This window comes from Lactuca virosa, chromosome 5 (assembly GCF_052849685.1).
Source record: "Lactuca virosa cultivar CGN04683 chromosome 5, Lactuca_virosa_CGN04683_v6, whole genome shotgun sequence".
NCBI lineage: Eukaryota > Viridiplantae > Streptophyta > Magnoliopsida > Asterales > Asteraceae > Lactuca > Lactuca virosa.
Window position 1 is genome coordinate 362,545,278 of NC_136430.1, and position 19,681 is coordinate 362,564,958.

Below are 19,681 nucleotides of genomic sequence, written 5' to 3' on the forward strand. Positions count from 1 at the left end.
TACATTTGAACATAGCCATATATATATATATATATATATATATATATATATATATATATATATATATATATATATTAGGTGATAACCAATGTACTACACGGTTGATTAACATTAATAAAACAATAAGACTATAAGAATAACAATCATTAATCATGCAAACAAATATTAATTTTACATAATTTGTACATCTAAGCATTTAAAATATATAACTTGATTAGGTTTTCGATAGTTGTTTATTTATAGCATTTTGAAAACAGAATACTGATTTTATGAGATTATATCCTGATTTCTTGAGCCACATTTATTGCTGATATATTGGGAGTAAATTTAAAATTGAGAAACAATAAAATGAATGACACATGACATAATATTAATTAGGATGTGGATTAGAGTGACACATGACAAAAATAGAGTAGAACTATCCTTTTATTAGTATAGAGAAATATATTTGCCACATCGATTCTTTAGAGCATAAGTTAATTCTATGGAGCCTTCGGATGTAGCTCTCCAGAATCCATATCTATATGTGAAAAATATCATTTTTTTTGTTTATATTTTGTAATCTACCACAAAAAAATGTCTATATACGTCTATTTTCTAACTTACAATTTGATTTGTTTTTTGTTTTTTTGTTTTTTTTTTTTGCATTTGATAGGTGTACAATAGAGGTTATTGCATTGCTTACCAATATGGACCCCGGCCCTTAGCCCCTTACCTTACCCCTACCCCTGTCCAGGTTTTTCTACTCTAAGTTTTTGTTTTTGTAGTCTAACTAGTAAACGACAATTTATATAATTGAGCATTAACTAAATGCGTTTTCTTTATTTTGGTTGTGATTGATAATTGACATTTGACACCAATTGCAAAAGTGGGTGACATCCTTTGCATTCTCTATAGTTAAGCTTTGCAAATGTTCGGTGACCTCCATAGGCATTTTTTTTTTGCTTCGCATGTGAAATATAGAGTAAATTACAAATTTGGTTCCCACCCTTTAAAAATAGTTATAAGTTCAGTTTAAATTTTGAAATTGTTCTAATTTCTTCTTTGAATTTGTATTTTTCTTGCGAAATGATTCCTGACCCATTTAAATGACTTCAAATTGTGGACGGAACTTGTGGCTTTGTGTAAATCGCAGGGACCATATATGTAATGGAAATATGAAATGCAAACTTAAGGATAAGGTTGAGACAATTTCATATTTTAGACTGAACTTGCAACTTAGATTAAGACATAGATACCATCATAAGCATTCCTTTCCTCAGTTCGCAAGAAAGAAATAAAGAAAAATATGACCGAAAGATGGCTAATTTTCATATATTTATTATCTTTTTAGAGGCAAATTACATGTCAAATGAATGTATTTTAGTTAACTTTTATTTCAGCAAATTATTTTATTCAAATTAAATACGACCTATATTATAATTTCATAATCAAATAAAAGTTATGATTATCTAAAACATAATTGAACTGAGTTCGTTATTGAATTATAATATTTTATAGAGACAAAACCACGAGTTTAAAAATACGTACTCGTAAAGTTAATTAAAAATATGTTTTTTAAATAAAAAATTATTACTTTGTTATGAAATGCACAAGTTATGTTTTGGAGTACACATTTTTCCTGTCCACCATAAATTAATATTTATGATCTTTGACAATTTACATTAGCTATTAAATATTTATCAAATACGCTTCATACACCCTCTAATAGTTGGCAATAGGATAATAGGTAGACTTTAATGCAAGAAAATGTAACATTCTGTACAATCCAAAAGGACAAATTTACTATAGTTTTTTTACGTCGACGGATGGAATAAAAACAAAATTACTGCAGTTTTTTTACGTCGACGAAAGGAATAAAAACTGGTACCCTACTTCACGCCTATCAAGTATCAACTCAAGTATGAACATAAAATTAAGTTATATTGTTCAAAACTCAAGACACCATGATATATAATATAAAAATTAATATAATGTTCTTTTCATGATATAAAAAAGATCTAGTTCGGATTTTTATATAAGCACTGAAAATTGGTTATGAAAAACACACCTTCTGGATTTATCCGGTTCGATCGAGAGGTGGAATATCAGAACCTATGCAGGGGTGGATCCATGATTCTTTTTTGATGGGGCCAGTTAATTTTTTCACAACGAGCCGTCCGACAATTTCCAAGACTATATTTGGCCAAATCTTTTATCGGAACAAATTTATACAATTCTTTTGATTGAATTTGAATATATATATATATATATATATATATATATATATATATATATATATATATATATATATAATCTAATTAAAACCTTTATACTTATAAAGTCATGAGAAAGACAAAAGTAATGAAAGAAAAAGATAGGATGATTGAGAAGTGATGTGTGTCAAAGAACAGGAAGATTTGTAAGAGACTCACATGGCAGGTGGGTGTAAAAATTTGATGTGTATTTTCTGAGATACAATAATTTCGGTAACTGATTTCTTATTAGCGAAATTATTAAATACATATACAATGTTAATGGGCTTAAACTAATACATATACACATGCTAAAGGATTGGCATATTCAACAATACAACAAAGATATACATTAATACGTCCTTACAAGTTTAAGCAGGATGTTGAGAGCTGACACTCAACTATGTCGGATGATATTGAGTAGGGTAATTGTGGAGAACCGGATTTTTTTTTAGATCGTGTAAGTTCACTTTCCGAAATGATATTTTCATCCTATGTATGAGTCTAGAATAATACAAGATGACACTTGTGTATCTTGACACAGAAACATAAGCCAAATCACAGAGGGTTCTGAATTTGTATAGAAGAAAGAGAGCTTCCAAGGGTATATCACAGCTCAATTAAGGAGCCATATTTATCCTAGACAGATTAGAGTTTCTGTCTTCTAAATTAGTTAGGAGAATCACGAATTTATTGCCACAATCAATGGTTACCAAAATTGATAAGGTTTATCAATTTTACCATAATCACCCACTAAAATTCATATTTTTCATAATGTAACTAATCAAAATTTCCGGAGACCTTTTGGGGAGCCGCCTGTTGGACACCGCCAAGGGCTCTGCCCCTTGGAACCCGCTAGAGGCGCTGCCCCTAAGACCCTGCAAGGGGGCGCGCCCCCTTGACCCCCACATTTCGATCTTATATATGCATGCACTCTGCATTCGCCAAACATATAATATAGAGTACAAATGACAAGCCTCTTAGTTCACATGTCAGTTACAATTACATAAAATGTCTGGTGACACTAAAATCACCAACAATTCTCCCCCATTTTAGTGTAACCCATGAACTAACATAAAATTATATAAACAAACCAAACCAGTACATAAATGTAAATGTCGAAACGATTGAATTTCCATTTTAGTATCAAACAATTCAAATACTCAAGAATCAGGGTGTTCTAAGAATTGAACCCTTCAACCCAACTGAATACCTGAAAGTAAAATACATACTAGTTTATTAAACATTCTAGCGAAATACAACTTGACACTATTATAAAGTCGTGTGTCCCAATCCTCTCATGATTGTATCAAGGCCAAGTCCCCAACCTCTTGAAATGCGGCTACACTTCACAATCACGTAGGTAATTTCTTTACTTCATGTATCTACATATACATTTTATCAAAGGAATTATTAAGAAGTTAAACTTCAACCTGGCTAACTTACAGAACCGAACACATACCTGGGATGTATACTTCATGTGTTCCAATCTATAAGTGTGACCTTTCCACATTGAATTCAACTCCTAATGTCATATTAGAATGGAATTGGGTGTTTCACCATTATAGAATTAAATGGACTTTAATCTCATCCCTATAACAAACTTGTGCACTAAGTCTATTGTCAGACCTTTAGTCAAGTGATCTGCCAAATTTTGTTAAGATTCCACAACAGCTAATGTAACAAAATCATATTCCATTGTTGAGTTTGTAATGCAAGATTGCTTCTTGGAAGCCCAGGAAATGGAACCTCCCCCAATAAAGAATACCCAACCAGTTGTTGAGGAATGGTCATCCATGTTGGTTATCCAACTTGCATCCGAATGACATTCTAAGACCGAAGGACTTCTAAAGTAACTCAATCCATAATCCATGGTTCCTTTGAGAGACTTAAACACTCTATTGACCGCTTGTCAATGTTGAGCACTAGCATACATCAAGCTACCAATAGCCTTAGAATATTCCAATTGTGAAATAGGAATGCCATTGTTTGGCATTAATTTCACACTTGAATCCATGAGAGTACTCATAAGAGAACAATCACTGAAATTAAACCGTTTGAGAATTTTCTCAACATAGTGACTTTGAGTCATCATTAAACCTTTGTTCACCCTCTTAATTCGTATACCAAGAATTACATCCGCCTCTTCCAAATCTTTCATGGAAAACTTAGATGACAACATTTGTTTTGTTTCATCTACTTGTTCTTGGTTAGTACCAAAAAACAACATATCATCTACATATAAGCAAATGATCACTCCTATACCAATGGCATCATTGAATCTACTATAAACACATTTTTCACATTGGTTTATCTTAAAACTAGAAGACAAATAACCTCATCAATCTTTTTGTCACACCCCCAAACTAGAACGGAGGAAACGTTCGGGAGCGGAGGACGTCATGTCAAGTATCACAACACATGCATTATAGTAATCAAAGTACAAACAACAATTGCATTAATAATGTATAAGTTTTTACATAAGTGTTTAAACATTACATATTCAAACATCAAAAGTAGATATAGTAAAAGACAAAAGACGCAGCATGGTACTAGGCTGTCTTCTCAAAAGCTCCGGGGGTGTACCTGTCTACTGGATTCCTGACAATACAAGTTATTTTGAAAGAGAGGATCAGCATTTAAGATGGTGAGTTCATAAATATTAGTTATTGTTGCTTTAGTTTAAGAAAGTGATTGATTAAGTTCCAGAAAATCCTATATTTTCTGCTTTACAACTGAAAAGTAGTTTTAAATCCCATAAAACCGTTCTGTTTAAGTATTATGGTACTTATAATATAGTTTAACATAATTTTAACTCTCCATAAAATTATAAGAAGAATGTTTTCCATTTTGTCTGTGAAAAGTAGTTTTAATCCCATAAAACCGTTCTGTAAAGTAGTTTTAATCCCATAAAACCGTTCTGTTTCGTTTGTGGAAAATGATTAATACAGTAGTATTTCTTAAAAATACACTACCGGTGTAATAACTACCCTATAATTAAACTGGTTAATTAGGGTTAAAATGTGATGAGGTTATAACCATGCTAATTGACTAATATAAACACGATGACCTTTTGGCGTCGAAACTAATGTGACATTTGTCACCCCTTGGCTTGCATGTCGGACTGTAGCTAACAGTTGGGATGTAGGATTGTCAGTCCCGTATAGATCTATACACACAATGTCCGCTCTCCCTCCAGGAGACTCTGGTTACAAAATGCGACATAACAAGTATATTGCTATGTCGTGAAGTAGTATCTCACATTTTTGGTTTATCTAGTTTTAAGTAAAGATTGAATTATATCCTTCTCTTAACAAAGTAGTTTAAACCTGGTATACTTATCTAGTAAAAATAGATTTCTCGTTTGTTCATAAATTATACCTATTATAATTCATATGTTCTATCTGGTTAGCATGATCTCTCATGAATGTACCCCTTTGCTCAACGTAATACAAAGGTAACAATATTGATGGAAGTAACCTTTTATATTCCTATATGGATAATATATATATTTAAGAAGGAAACGACCTTCGGACAAATAACCCCACCTTAAGACCACATCCAAACAAGGAAAAGGAAATAAGGCAACTCATTAGTCCTAAGCCCTTTAAGTCTTATTTATATACCTATACATATATGAACATGATTTTGACAATTATAAGATAAAATAGTTTATAAAACATTTTCTAAGAGTTTAACAATATTAAAAGAGTTTAACAGTATTAAAAGAGTTTAACAGTGTTTAAAAAGAGTCTACATAACTTTAAAGAGTTTACATGACTTTAAGTCATTTTGGAAGTATTTGGTAATCTTTTATTGTTAACACAATATAAGAAAACCTTTTATGTGATTGATATCACAGGTAAATATTAACACAATTTAATTGTGTTCAACTTGCATTCCCCCCCCCCCCCCTTAAAAGCATTTAAAACCATTAAAAAGGTAGATTATAGGGGTATGAACTCACCTTACGTGAGTGATTCGATTGATGACTGGAATAAGAGTGTTACTCCTACGAATGAAGTTCTAGAGCACAAATGAGTCCTAAATAGCATATAATGATACATATAGGCATGATATTAGTGATTATAACCACAAAGGTGTGAGGGAATCAACCTAGGATGCAAGAACAACTCACCAAAGAAGTGTTAGAAGCAAGTTAGGAGGTTAAATGAGGGTTCATGGCCCTAAGGTGTGATCACGGCCCAAGAACACATGAAGTGTTCACGGCCCACTTGAAGGTTCACGGCCCAAAATGAAGGGTTCGCGGCCCAATATGAAGGGTTCAAGGCCCAATGATGAATGGTTCATGGACCTAAGCTTGAAGATCTTGAATTTCAAGATGAAAAGATGATGAATTAAGATGGAAGGTAAAGGGCTTTCAAGTAACAACAAGAAGAGGGGTGAGTTACTTACGTTTTTGAGGTGATAGAAGGCCCTTTTGTGGATGATACTTGAGAGAGAACTCAAGTTCACGGCTGGAAGAAAAAGAAATGAAGGAAAAATGAGGCAATCTCATACTTATAGGGAAGAGATCACGGCCAAGAGAGAGTTCACGCCCGTGAACCGGGTTTGCGACCGTGAACCTCATATGTTGGGTTTCCTGGTTCGGGTGCAACCTTCTGATCTCGAACTAATACTTCATAACACACAATCCTTAAATGTACAAGGCTTAGAAACCTATATATGACCCTTAACACAGTAAAAAAGATAACAGAAACAATTCTGACTTTTGATTGATTTGATTGACTTTACAAGATAGAAATTTAGGGGTTGTCACATCATCCCCCGGTTAGAGGGAATTTCGTCTCGAAATTAAGTCTAAAGGATAAACTTGGACGAAGGGAAAAGGTGTGGATACTTACGTTTCTGATGATCCTCACGACCCCAAGTGAATTTGGGTCCTCGCTATGCACTTTAAGCGGACTCTCACTATTGGGATAGGGATCTGATTAGTCCTAACGACTTCACTGTCTAGGATTTCTACGGATTCTTCCACAAAGTTGAGGCTCTCGCTTACCTCGATCTAATCGAGTGGGATAACAAGAGTCTCATCGGACAACCAATTTTAAATATAAAGACGTGGAAAGTAGGGTGTATGTTATTGAATTCTCGAGGTAGTCGGGTCTATAAGCTACTGGATCAAATCTAGTAAGAATCTCAAATGGTCTTATGTACCTTGGATTTAGTATTCCACACTTTCCGAAGCGTATCATGCCCTTCTAGGGTGAGACCTTCACATGACGTGGTCACCTAACCTGGAAGTCCAAGGGTTTTCTCCTATTGAAGGCGTAGCTTTTCTGTCTGACTTTGGAAGCTTTACGTCGCTCCCAGATTCGTACTCTCTTCTTGGTAGTTTCTCGGATGATTTTCGGACTAGCAAAGGTGTTGTCTGGAAATTTGACCTCTAGCTAGTTGCGTGTCACCTACTTTAGTCCAGTTCAGAGAGGATATGCACTTGCGACCAAAGAAGGTTCCGAATGGAGCAACTTTAAATGCTAGAATGGTAAAGGACTCAACTAGTTGGTAAATGGGTATCCCATGCTTTACCAAAGTCGATCACATATGCTCTCAGCATGACTTCTAATGCTTGAATCGTTCTCCCATTCTGTCTGTCGGTTTAAGGATGGTAGGCTATGCTCATGACTAGCCTAGTTCCCAGAGATTTCTAAAGTGACTGACTGAACTGGGAGATGATTCTACTATCTCGAACGGAGATAACAGATTTTGGAACACCGTGCAGTCTAACTAATCTCTCGGACACACGTTCTAGTTAGCTTCACTATTTTGTATGTTCCTTCAGTTTGCAGGAAGTGTGCGGACTTGGTTAATCTGTCGATGATCATCCAAAATGGTATCAAATCAACATGTTGCCTTGGGTAACTTGATTATGAAGCCCATTGTAATCTGCTACCATTTCCACTTAGATATCTCCGGTTGTTGTAGTAAGCCTGCAGGCTTTTGCTTTGAAGTTCATGATAAGACTCATACTTGGCTCATCCACCATCACCTCCTTTATACGAGTCGTATATAATTTAGTTTGACAAAACGTTTGAATGGGTGGCTCTGCCCCAAGTCCACAAGCAGACAAGGAACAAGAAATAGGGCGGAATCACACATTCTAAATATTGTTGAGTCTAAATCATATACCACTCTTACGTATACACTTAGCAGCGAAAGATTAACCTAATGAGTTCTTAGTCTCTATTCTTGAACTTGACCTGCGGTACAAGTGATCTTCCTTTTAGATCTATTGGGGATACTTCGGTGGTTACTGACTTCTGAGACTTCTTTGGTGCTTTTCGCTTCAAGTTTTCTATCTACTGAGCAGGCTAGAAGGTGTGGTACCCCTCACATGGGTACTTCTGAAGTTTTGAAGTGAGAGATGATATAAGGGTTTGCGTTATGGATTGAAAGAATTTCATCTGACGGCTGATTAAGGAAAAAGTTCTTTTACACAGCATAAGAATTTTGCATGGTAAGGACCAAGCCAAACCATGTCGGATGAGGATGTCAGAACTTCTCGACGAAATAGATATTAAGTCGTTCTGCAAGAAATGATTACTAGGATGATGAACCATCCTATGTACATAAGTTATCAGTGCTTCCAATTTTATTCTGTTATTATTGCTACAAACCCCCTTTTTGATTCGAAATTGGTGGGTACTAAAAATACGAGGGTTCTGATAATTTGAAATAATGAACTTTCATGAAAAGATCCCTACTAGGTCTCTCTATCATCGCTTGATGTACACAAGTCATGTATAATTAAGATTGGTAAGACAGTTGACTGAGCGACCCTGCCCTAAATCCACAACAAAACAAGGAACATGAAATGAGGCGGAATCACTCACTCTAAATCTACAAATCTTAATTATAAATGACTCTAATGTATACACTAAGTCATCATAGCTTACCTACTAGGATTTTCAGTTTTATATAATTGTTGTGATTTTGTTCGAACGAGAGAGTAATTATAATTACGATTAGTTATTGAGATTTGGAAGCGTACCCAAAATTCTAGCAGGGTTCTTTGATGCTTCCCCATTCTCTGGGGTCAAACTCTTCCCGCTCCCCCATCATTCTTCTCTGTTGGACAGTCCCTCTTGAAATGTCCTATTTCACCACAAAGATGACATATTGGACTGGTTCCAACATTGGTATTTGAAGTGATGAACTCGACCGAGGTCCTACAAATGTGGGCGGTGTGCCCCTTCATGTTGCATCTATTGCAATACAGCACTCGACAGACTCCATGATGATGGTAGTTGCACTTGCTGCAGTGTAGGAGGTTTCCTAAGTACGGTGTGGTCGGTGTTGGGATAGCAGGGATGATGGGGGTATTGACTGCCCCAGTTTGTTGCCTTTCAGTAGGTCCTTGAGTTGAACAACTCCCTTTCTCGTTCTCGAACTTTCATTTCATGATACTAGGTTTGAGGTCCGGAGTGTCTTTACAAGTAGGCACTTGTGGCTGAAATTGGTTATCACCACGATCGGGATTGCCGATTACATTTCCACTAACATTTGTGTTGTTAACATTAAGGTGAGCCATGACAGCTGCTACGGCTACTGTGATTGCAGCTTGAAACGTAGCCGAATCTATCTGAAGGATTGGTGTTTTGCCGGTGGGTTGGTTACGTTTCTTCGGAGGCATGATTCTGTTACACAATGAGAAAATGAGCTCGTGAGCGATGATGATTGTCTATAGATGTATTCCAATCATTTATATATATATATATATATATATATATATATATATATATACACACACACACACACACACACATATAAATTTTTCGTTTTGTTATACTGTTCTCAATGATTCGACCTACATCCCTATGATGCAGTCCTGGTAAAGAGTAGAAGTAAATTTCTAGAATGGTTATAAGACGAGTGTCATCTGAACTAAGTTATCTTTGGTTGATGGATATCATGATCCAACTTTCAAAAAGATTTGAAAGTAATTCATAATGGAAACTACATAAAATAGACTTATGAATTTGAGAAATAATCACTCTCAATTGAGATTTCGTGATCCGGTTTATTGTTATTAGCTGTGATAGGAAAAGACGATAAGCTCAATACCTAATGTGTGTAATGTAATCACTAACTCACGAGGTTGCATTAATTTATTAGTTATTATTGTGACGAAAAGGCACTCAAACACTTCGCATGCAACACGCGTGGTTTTCCTCTGTTCTCCGTTCTATTCTGGGCGGTAATGATTTGTTCTCTCCTGGTATCTATATGGTGTCCTTTTCCTCTGTAGGTATATTGAATTTCTGTGCCATCTTACTTCCGATTCTAACACTGATCCCCATTACTTCATAATGGAGAGTTCGAATCCCGGAAGTTCATGCGAACTTCTCATCGGTGCCCTTATTAAGGTAAAGGCACTAAATGATTTCTATAGTTTCTTTACTCCTTATCTGCTTCTTTCTCGGCATCCTCCTAAAGAAATTCTACTGGATCCTCGTTGACTCTTCTATTAATTGTTGGAGTGGCTACATCTATTTAAGTGGTTTATACGAGAATGGAAATGTCTAAAGAATCTATGAGCTTATTAAAAATTAATTTTTTATGAAGATGATCCTTTCTGGTCTTTCTATAATCACGAAGTGTGTACAGATTATATATAATCCAGATCAAATAGACCTTCGAATAAGTGATTCTACTCTAAAACCACAACCAAATAAGGAACAGGAAGTAGGGTGAAAATCACCTATTCTAAGTCTATAAAATCTCAACTATATATAACCTTAAAGCATACACTTAGCAATTATAGACCTACCACAAAAGGTCTTTTTAACATTTCCCAAAAGTTATTTATGGCGCCTAAAATACTCCTATAGTATTTTAATTATATGTTTGATTCTTGTACTTCTAGATATATGAAGTTGATAAGTTTTCAGTTTTGTTGTTATAGCATCCTAAAATACTCCTATAGTATTTTAACCTTTATGTTTGGTTCTAGAATTCTTCTGGTACCTAGGTAAGTTTTAGACTTGTTGCAACACTACAATTACTCCCAAACACATGTTGGTCATATCTCAAATAAATATAGTTGATAAGGCTATATTGATCCCAAATATGATTACATAACTGTGCAGGTTTAATTGTAATGTCCAACATCCAAATACTTTTGTTTTGTTCTTCTTGTGATACTCATTGTAGTATATATATATTCTGCATGTACTTATACTTTTTATAAAATATTGTTATATTTTAAAGTATAAGTCTTGGTCAGAGTGTTTTTATCCCAATGTGTTTATAGTTGTATATCTTTTATGACTGATATACTGAGTTCACTATAAACAATGCTCTGATACCAATCTGTCACACCCCCAAAAGCATTTAAAACCATTAAAAAGGTAGATTATAGGGGTATGAACTCACCTTATGTGAGTGATTCGATTGATTACTGGAATAAGAGTGTTACTCCTACGAATGAAGTTCTGGAGCACAAATCAGTCTTAAATAGCATATAATGATACATATAGGCATGATATTAGTGATTATAACCACAAAGGTGTGAGGGAATCAACCTAGGATGCAAGAATAACTCACCAAAGAAGTGTTAGAAGCAAGTTAGGAGGTTAAATGAGGGTTCACGACCCAAAACACATGAAGTGTTCACGGCCCACTTGAAGGTTCACGGCCTAAAATGAAGGGTTCACGGCCCAATATGAAGGGTTCACGGCCCAATGATGAATGGTTCACGGCCCTAAGCTTGAAGATCTTGAATTTCAAGATAAAAAGGTGATGAATTAAGATGGAAGGTAAAGGTCTTTCAAGTAACAACAAGAAGAGGGGTGAGTTACTTACGTTTTTGAGGTGATAGAAGGCCCTTTTGTGGATGATACTTGAGAGAGAACTCAAGTTCACGGCTGGAAGAAGAAGAAATGAAGGAAAAATGAAGCAATCTCATACTTATAGGGAAGAGATCACGTCCAAGAGAGAGTTCACGGCCGTGAACAGGGTTTGCGGCCGTGAACCTCATATGTTTGGTTTCCTGGTTCGGGTGCAGCCTTCTGATCACGAAGTAATACTTCATAACACACAATCCTTAAATGTACAAGGATTAGAAACCTATATATGACCCTTAACACAGTAAAAAAGATAACAGAAACAATTCTGACTTTTGATTGATTTGATTGACTTTACAAGATAGAAATTTACGAGTTGTCACACTTTTGATTCCATTGTTTGGGTGCTTGTTTCAACCCATACAAAGATTTTACTAGTTTACATGGCATATGCTTTTTACCAGGCATAACAAAACCTTCTAGCTGTTTCATGCAAACTTCTTCATCTAATTGACTATTTAAAAAGGCTATTTTGACATCTATTTGATGGATAATTAGATTGTGAATGCTTGCCAAAGTAATTAATAATCTAATAGTAGAAATATGTGCGACCGTAGCATACGTATCAAAATAGTCAACACCGGGTTTTTGTTTAAAACCTTGAATGACCAATCGGGATTTGTACTTGTCAATAGTCCCATTAGCATTCATTTTCTTTTTAAAAATCCATTTGAAACCAAGTGGTTTGGAACCTAGAGGCAAATTAGACAACACCCGTGTATTGTTCTCAAGAATTGATGACATTTCATCATCAATTGCTTCCTTCCAAAAGAAGACATCTCGGGTCTCCATGGCCTCTTGATATGTCTTATAATCATCCTCAATACTATAATAATATGAGTATTCAAGACTTATTTCATCCCTTGAACCTTCCACCAAATACAGTTGGAAGTCGGATCCGAACTTTTTTGCAATTCGACCTTTTTTGCTTTTACGAAGCTCTTGTGGTTCTTGTCCATTACCACCATCTTGAATTTCTGGATTTTGCACTTCTTTAGTGCCAAAAGTCAGATACTTAGGACTTTGAATCGATGAAAAACTGATCTCATAAAAAATTGCATCACGTGACTCGATAGCGGTGTTAATCGGTACCGAATCATTAGGCTCTATTACATAAAACCTATAAGCCTTGGAAGGTTCAACATATAAAATGAATATAAAATCAATTCCATGTTCTCCCAAAGTTTTTCTTTTGGGCTCGGTGAGTTTTACAATTGCCCAACATCCCCAAACCCGAAAATAGCTCAAATTTGGCTTTTTCTTAAACCAAAGTTCATACGATACTGTTTTGTTCCTTTTGTTTGGAACCCTATTCAGAAAATAGCTAGCCATTAACATGGCCTCTCCCCAGAATCCCTCACTCAATCCTAAGTAAGAAAGCATCAAGTTTACCATTTCGTTTAAAACTATATTTTTACGTTCGGCGATTCCATTTTGTTGGGGCGAGTATGGTGCTGTGGTTTCATGAACGATCCCCACTAATTGGAAATATATGGGATCCATATATTCATCTCCCGATTAGTTCTAAGACATTTAACAAGATTGCCCAATTGCAATTTCACCTCGGTTTTGTATATTTTGAACTTTTTCAATGCTTTATTTTTAGCATTAAGCAAATACACATAGCAAAACCGAGTACAGTCATCAATGAATGTGGCCATATACTTTTTATTTCCCAAAGATGGAGTAGAGTGGAAATCACACAGATCATTGTGTACAAGTTCCAAAGTAACCGGCTTTCTAGAAACACTTGGAAAGGGATGTTTTGTAACTTTTGTAAGCATGCTAGTTTTACATTTTTCTAGATTTATGTGAAAGGGTGGTATAAGACCATCTTTTGACATTTCATGCATCCTTCTAAAATTGACATGACCCAATCTAGCATGCCAAAGCATGGATTCATCAATTTTAGAAGAAGATCACACAAATGCAGAATTTAGAATAGGTGACAATTTATCAATAACATTCAAACGAAACATTCTATAATTTAAATATCCAAAACTAACAAATAATCCACCTCAAGATAGGATATACCTATCCGATTCATAAACTTGTTTATAACCATCAAAATTCAAACAACTACCACTAACCAGATTCTTTCAAATCTCAGGAACAAACAAAAAATCAAAAAGATTATCAATCTTTCCGGAAGTAAATTCTAAACAAACGCACCGACACCATAAATAGGTTTAAAAGAATCGTCTCTTATGTGCAACACATATCCATATTCAAGCGGTGTTAATGTTTCAAACGACCGTTTATCCTTGCATACATGGTTTGTTGCACCTGAGTCGATCCACCAAGCAACATCATCATATTGTACATAGAATGATTCAGGAATAAACGAAACATGATAAACATAATTATAATTAGATATATCAAAGTTAGTCAAAAACTGACATCCTTTCACTTGGTCCTTAGACCCATTTCCACCTCCACTAGCTCCATTGTTTCCAGTACCACTGTTGCCCAAATTCACATGACGATCACGCTTGCAATGACCCACCCTTAAACACCTCCAACAAACCAGATCCTTTTTCTTTTTGTTGGGATTATTTGGGACATGTTCCAAACCTCGCTAAGGGCGCTGCCCCTAGGACCCTGCAAGGGGGTACCACCCCCTTGACCCCTGCATTTTTTTCGTACCGTCTTATAATTCGATCTTATATATGCATGCACTCTATATTCTCCAAACATATAATATAGAGTACAAATGACAAGCCCCTTAGCTCACATATCAGTTCCAATTACATAAAATTCCTTGTGACACTAAAATCACCAACAAGAGATCTTTAAAATTTATAAAAAGCAAAGTTGGGAGCCCCTTTGTGAAGATGTAAACATACTAAAGGTTGGAGGGCACGTGAAGAACAGAAAGCTGACCCATGATCACTTTGGCACATACAAAGTGGAAGTCAATATCTATGTGTTTCGTCCGTTGGCGTTGCTCTGGGTTGTTGGAAAGTTAGAGCACGCTCACATTTTCAAGTAGGTAATGGTGGCTTTACTAAGAGGGAGCGAAGCTCATGAAGTTGGTTGCGAATCCTACATGTTTCATTAATGGCATTTGAAACACCTATATATTCTAATCTGATACTAGATGGGGGAACCATGGGTTGTCGTTCGGAGGACCAAGACAGTTAATTGTCTCCGATAAAGACACAACACCCACTCAAAGAATGACTTGATGAGGGGCATCTCCAAAATCGGCATCAAAGTACACAATGAGTCTAATGATGCTTGAGGAGTAAAGTTCTAACACTTTGTGTAACATCCTAAAATTCATGACCAAAAATTTCATTTTTAATTTAACTAAAACAAATTTGTAACTTGGTTCACACATTGAAAAGCAGTTCAAATAAAACATTTATAAGATTTCATTCCCAGAAATCACATATTGCGGAAAACATAGGTGTATGTGCTGCGATCGTCCCCGGTTCCTTTAATTGAAAACTGGAGGTACCTGAAACCAAAACTGAAAACCGTAAGCACGAAGCTTAGTGAGTTCCCCAAATACCACATACCATACATATCAACATATGCCTAGCATATTTGGGTGCTGGCCTACCCCTTCGGTCTCTTTCAATCGGATACTGTCTAACATATAAGCACATAAATCACATACTGTCATACATAACCATGAGCCATACATATCATTCATAGATCATAATTAATAAAGATGCTATGTGCCGATACATATTCTTGCTATTATGCCACGGGACGCCACGTGGTCTTTCTTGCCAAGCCGGGGGGCACCCCCTGGGTCTTACAGACAAGTGCTAAGAGCCACCTCGTGGTCTTCCATGCAACCATCACAAAGACAAATAGCATACATACTACTCTACTTAGCTAATTAGCATACAGTGTGCCAGGAGCCACCTCCTGGTATTTCATACGTAATGCCTAGGGCTAACCCCCAGGTCTTCCTATCATACATAATATCATATACTATGCCAGGAGCCGCCTCTTGGTCTTTCATATCATAATGTATAGGGCTAACCCTCGGGTCTTCCTACAGTACATAAACCAAATGGGTTGGCATTGGTGCCTTCGACCCATACAAACAGTGATGAGACTCACCTCGAATGCAGAAGCTCCCCGGAAGAAATCCTTAGTTGCTGCCCCGCCGGCTTTCCGAGCTATCAATACCAGAACCAGATAAAATCTTAGTTAATAGGCCAAAACCCTCAAGTTTCGCCCAAGGTCAAACTTGGTCAAAATTCAACGGTCAACGAAAGTCAAAGTCAACAAATCAAACTTCAGGCTGAGTACGTCCAGCGTACTCAGCTCGTACGCATGGCGTACTTACCAACCAGAATTGGGACCCCATACGAGTACGCGCAGCGTACTCGAAGGTACGCTCGGCGTACCCGACCAAATGGCACTTTTCCATTAAGTGCTTAATCTCTTAAGTCCTTTCATCCAACACTCAGATCTAGTCCCACAACATCATTCTAAGTCATAAAGTTTCCACCTTTATGACTTTCCATGTCTAGAAATTGTCCAAAAGCTAAAACCTTAACTTATTTATCCATTAAGACATCATGATACTCTCATGGAAGGTATAGAAGGATCAAGATTACATTTTTATGGATCCTAAAAGCTCCATAATGGATAAAGTTTCCAACTTTATCCATTAGAATGGTCCAAACCACCAAGATCTAGCCTTTAAGCATCAAATGGGACCAAAAGTGCATCCTTTTCAACTTAATCCATTAAGTCCAAGTCTCCAACCTTTAGATCTGAATCACAATGATGTTTAGATGGATAAAGTTTCCAACTTTATCCATAACAAGGTCACAAACTTTCAAGTTCTAAACTTTATGCACTAAAATGACCAAAAGCTCATAACATCCAAAACTAGCTAGATCTAACAAATGCATCATCAAGATTCAAATTGTATACCTATAGAAGATAGATCAAGGTGAACAAAGTCCAGATCTACAAGCTCCAATGTAACCAACACTTCTACAAGAAGTTCCTTCTTCTCCAAGGTGCACCATGCATACTCCAAAGCACTCAAAATCACCTTCTTTTAGCTCACAAGGCTCATCTAAGACCAGGGTTTCATGAAAGGGGTGTTGGAGGGGTGGAGACTGAGAATGGAGTGGATTTGGGGGAGTTAAGGAGCTTAAATAGATCTTAAACCACGAAAATAGGGTTTGGGCACTGATTACGTACGCGCAGCGTACTCAAGATTCCTTTAGTACGCCCAACGTACACCTTTTTGTACGCCCAACATACTCAACTTAGCCCAAAACCACCCAAACTTCAAACGATCATAACTTCTTCGTTCTAACTCCGTTTTCGACGTTCTTTATATCCACGGAAAGGTATTGAGGAGATCTACAACCCTATCTAATTACTTTTGACTTAAAACACATAGAACTAAAATCCATAATTCATAAAAGAAGATTGAAACACTACATTTCGATTTTACCCTTTGACTCCAAAGTGAAAACCGAACTATTGGGTCACATGTCTACATTACCCACATCCAAATGGGCCTAAACCCTACCTTTTCAAAGGCCATAATCCTTATGATGACCGTGCTACGGGCCACAACGTTGAATTAGGAATTGATTCGGAACAGGGTGTTACAACTCTCCCCCACTTAAATTAGATTTCGTCCTCGAAATCATTCACTACCATCCCCAGCATACCAGGAAACCTGAGTAACACAACCACAATCCCATGAATAGCACAACCTTCCCAAGGCAACCGAAACCAACCCTAACAGAACTCTCCAAACCCAAAGAGAACGAATCCTTAATCCCTTACAGAGGACCACATCTACCATTCTGAGACCTGAAATCTGCATTGGTCTGACTTCTCGATAGACCGCCCCCGCTGAACCATTACCGTGCTAATTCCTTATCAAATAATTGATCGAAAAACCACTTCTGGTCTTGATTATCTCGGTTTTACCAACCGAATGAATTCACTTACCATATCCAGATGTCGAACGCCCATCTTAACAGATAGTCCAAATAATCCTTCGAGTAGAGGATCCATCTCTGCAACAGTTAGAATCAGACGAGAGCTGCGTAGCAGAGTCAAATCGATTACTCTGAGATTATTTAATCCCACTGCAAGTGGCTTAGCATCTCCCGATCAACGACTACTCCACATAAGGATCCCAAATCACTGCCGCTACTCGGAATACCATACCGCCGTCTAGCTTCTTTCCATATCAACCATGACTTCCCTGGATCCCAATCTTGCCTGCCACTATCCAAAATATCGGATTCCTGCCCGGTTGTTAAGCCAACAAGCAACCTTGCATTTTCCCCACACGACCTCCGAAGGATACCTCGTCTAACAATAACTGCCCTATCTATACCTCCACTCATGGCTCCTTCAATCATCTTGATCCATCCGATCATGATAGGCTGACAACCTGTTGCCACTGAATCCGATGCAAAAAGGTGAATGCTACCAGAATAACAGTAGTCTTACATCATGCCCGGTCTCCTTCGACCTACCGTTTCCCGAATCCGATCATACTGTGGTCTACTCATATTCGTGCGGCTGATCCGCCCTGGCCTAAATCATCTGAAGGAATCCGTGAGTGAATCAAAAATCTGTTACATTCTCACTGTCGAATAGGGACCGGTGAATGCTACGGGCCACCCTGCAGTCTTACAACACTCCCATACTAACTGACCACTAGTGAATGCTACGGGCCACCCCTGAAGTCTTACTATACCACTATACTAGCGGCTAACTAACAAATGCTACGGGCTACCCCCGCAGTCTTACAACGTTTCTACTCTATCTACCAACTATTGAATGCTACGGGCCACCCCGTAGTCTTACAACACCTCTACTCTATCTGCCAACTAGTGAATGTTACGGGCCACACCATAGTATTACAACACTTCTACACTACCTGCTAACTAGTGGATGCTACAGGCCACCCCCATAATCTTACAACGCTCCTACAATGTCTGCTGACTAATGCTACGGGCCACCCCGTAGTCTTACCACATTCCCCACACTATCTGGCCGTTGGTGAATGTTACTGCTATCCCGCAGTCTTACAACACCTTCCCTGATATCTGGATGTTGGTGAATGCTACGGCTATCCCTCAGTCTTACAACACATTCCATGCTATCTGGCTGTTGGTGAATGCTACGGCTATCCCGCAGTCTTACATCACTTCCCACACTAACTCAACCGCTGACCATGGTCTTACCGGTGATTACCAATCCGAACACATCCAAAGTCGAGCACACACATGGTCTAACATCCCTCACTGAACTCCTTTCCTGGCTGAGTTCCTCAACCTAGTTCCCCATAGTCTGCTACACATCAATCAAGTGTGGTCCTAAAGTCGGGAAGTTTCCCGAACTTCCAATTCACATTATCCTCCATACATGCAGCCACTTGGGCTACCTTTCCTTTCCCCATGGGGATACGAGCTCATCCCAATTTCACGCTTGCTTCTGTCCTGGGTACCTGAACGGTTCTCCCCCACTTCGATCCGACTAAGTCTCCACGTCATACGAGAAATGGAAGGATTTTCGATCCTTCCTACCTTCCAATGATCGATCTGCTGACAACCAGCGCTTACTAAT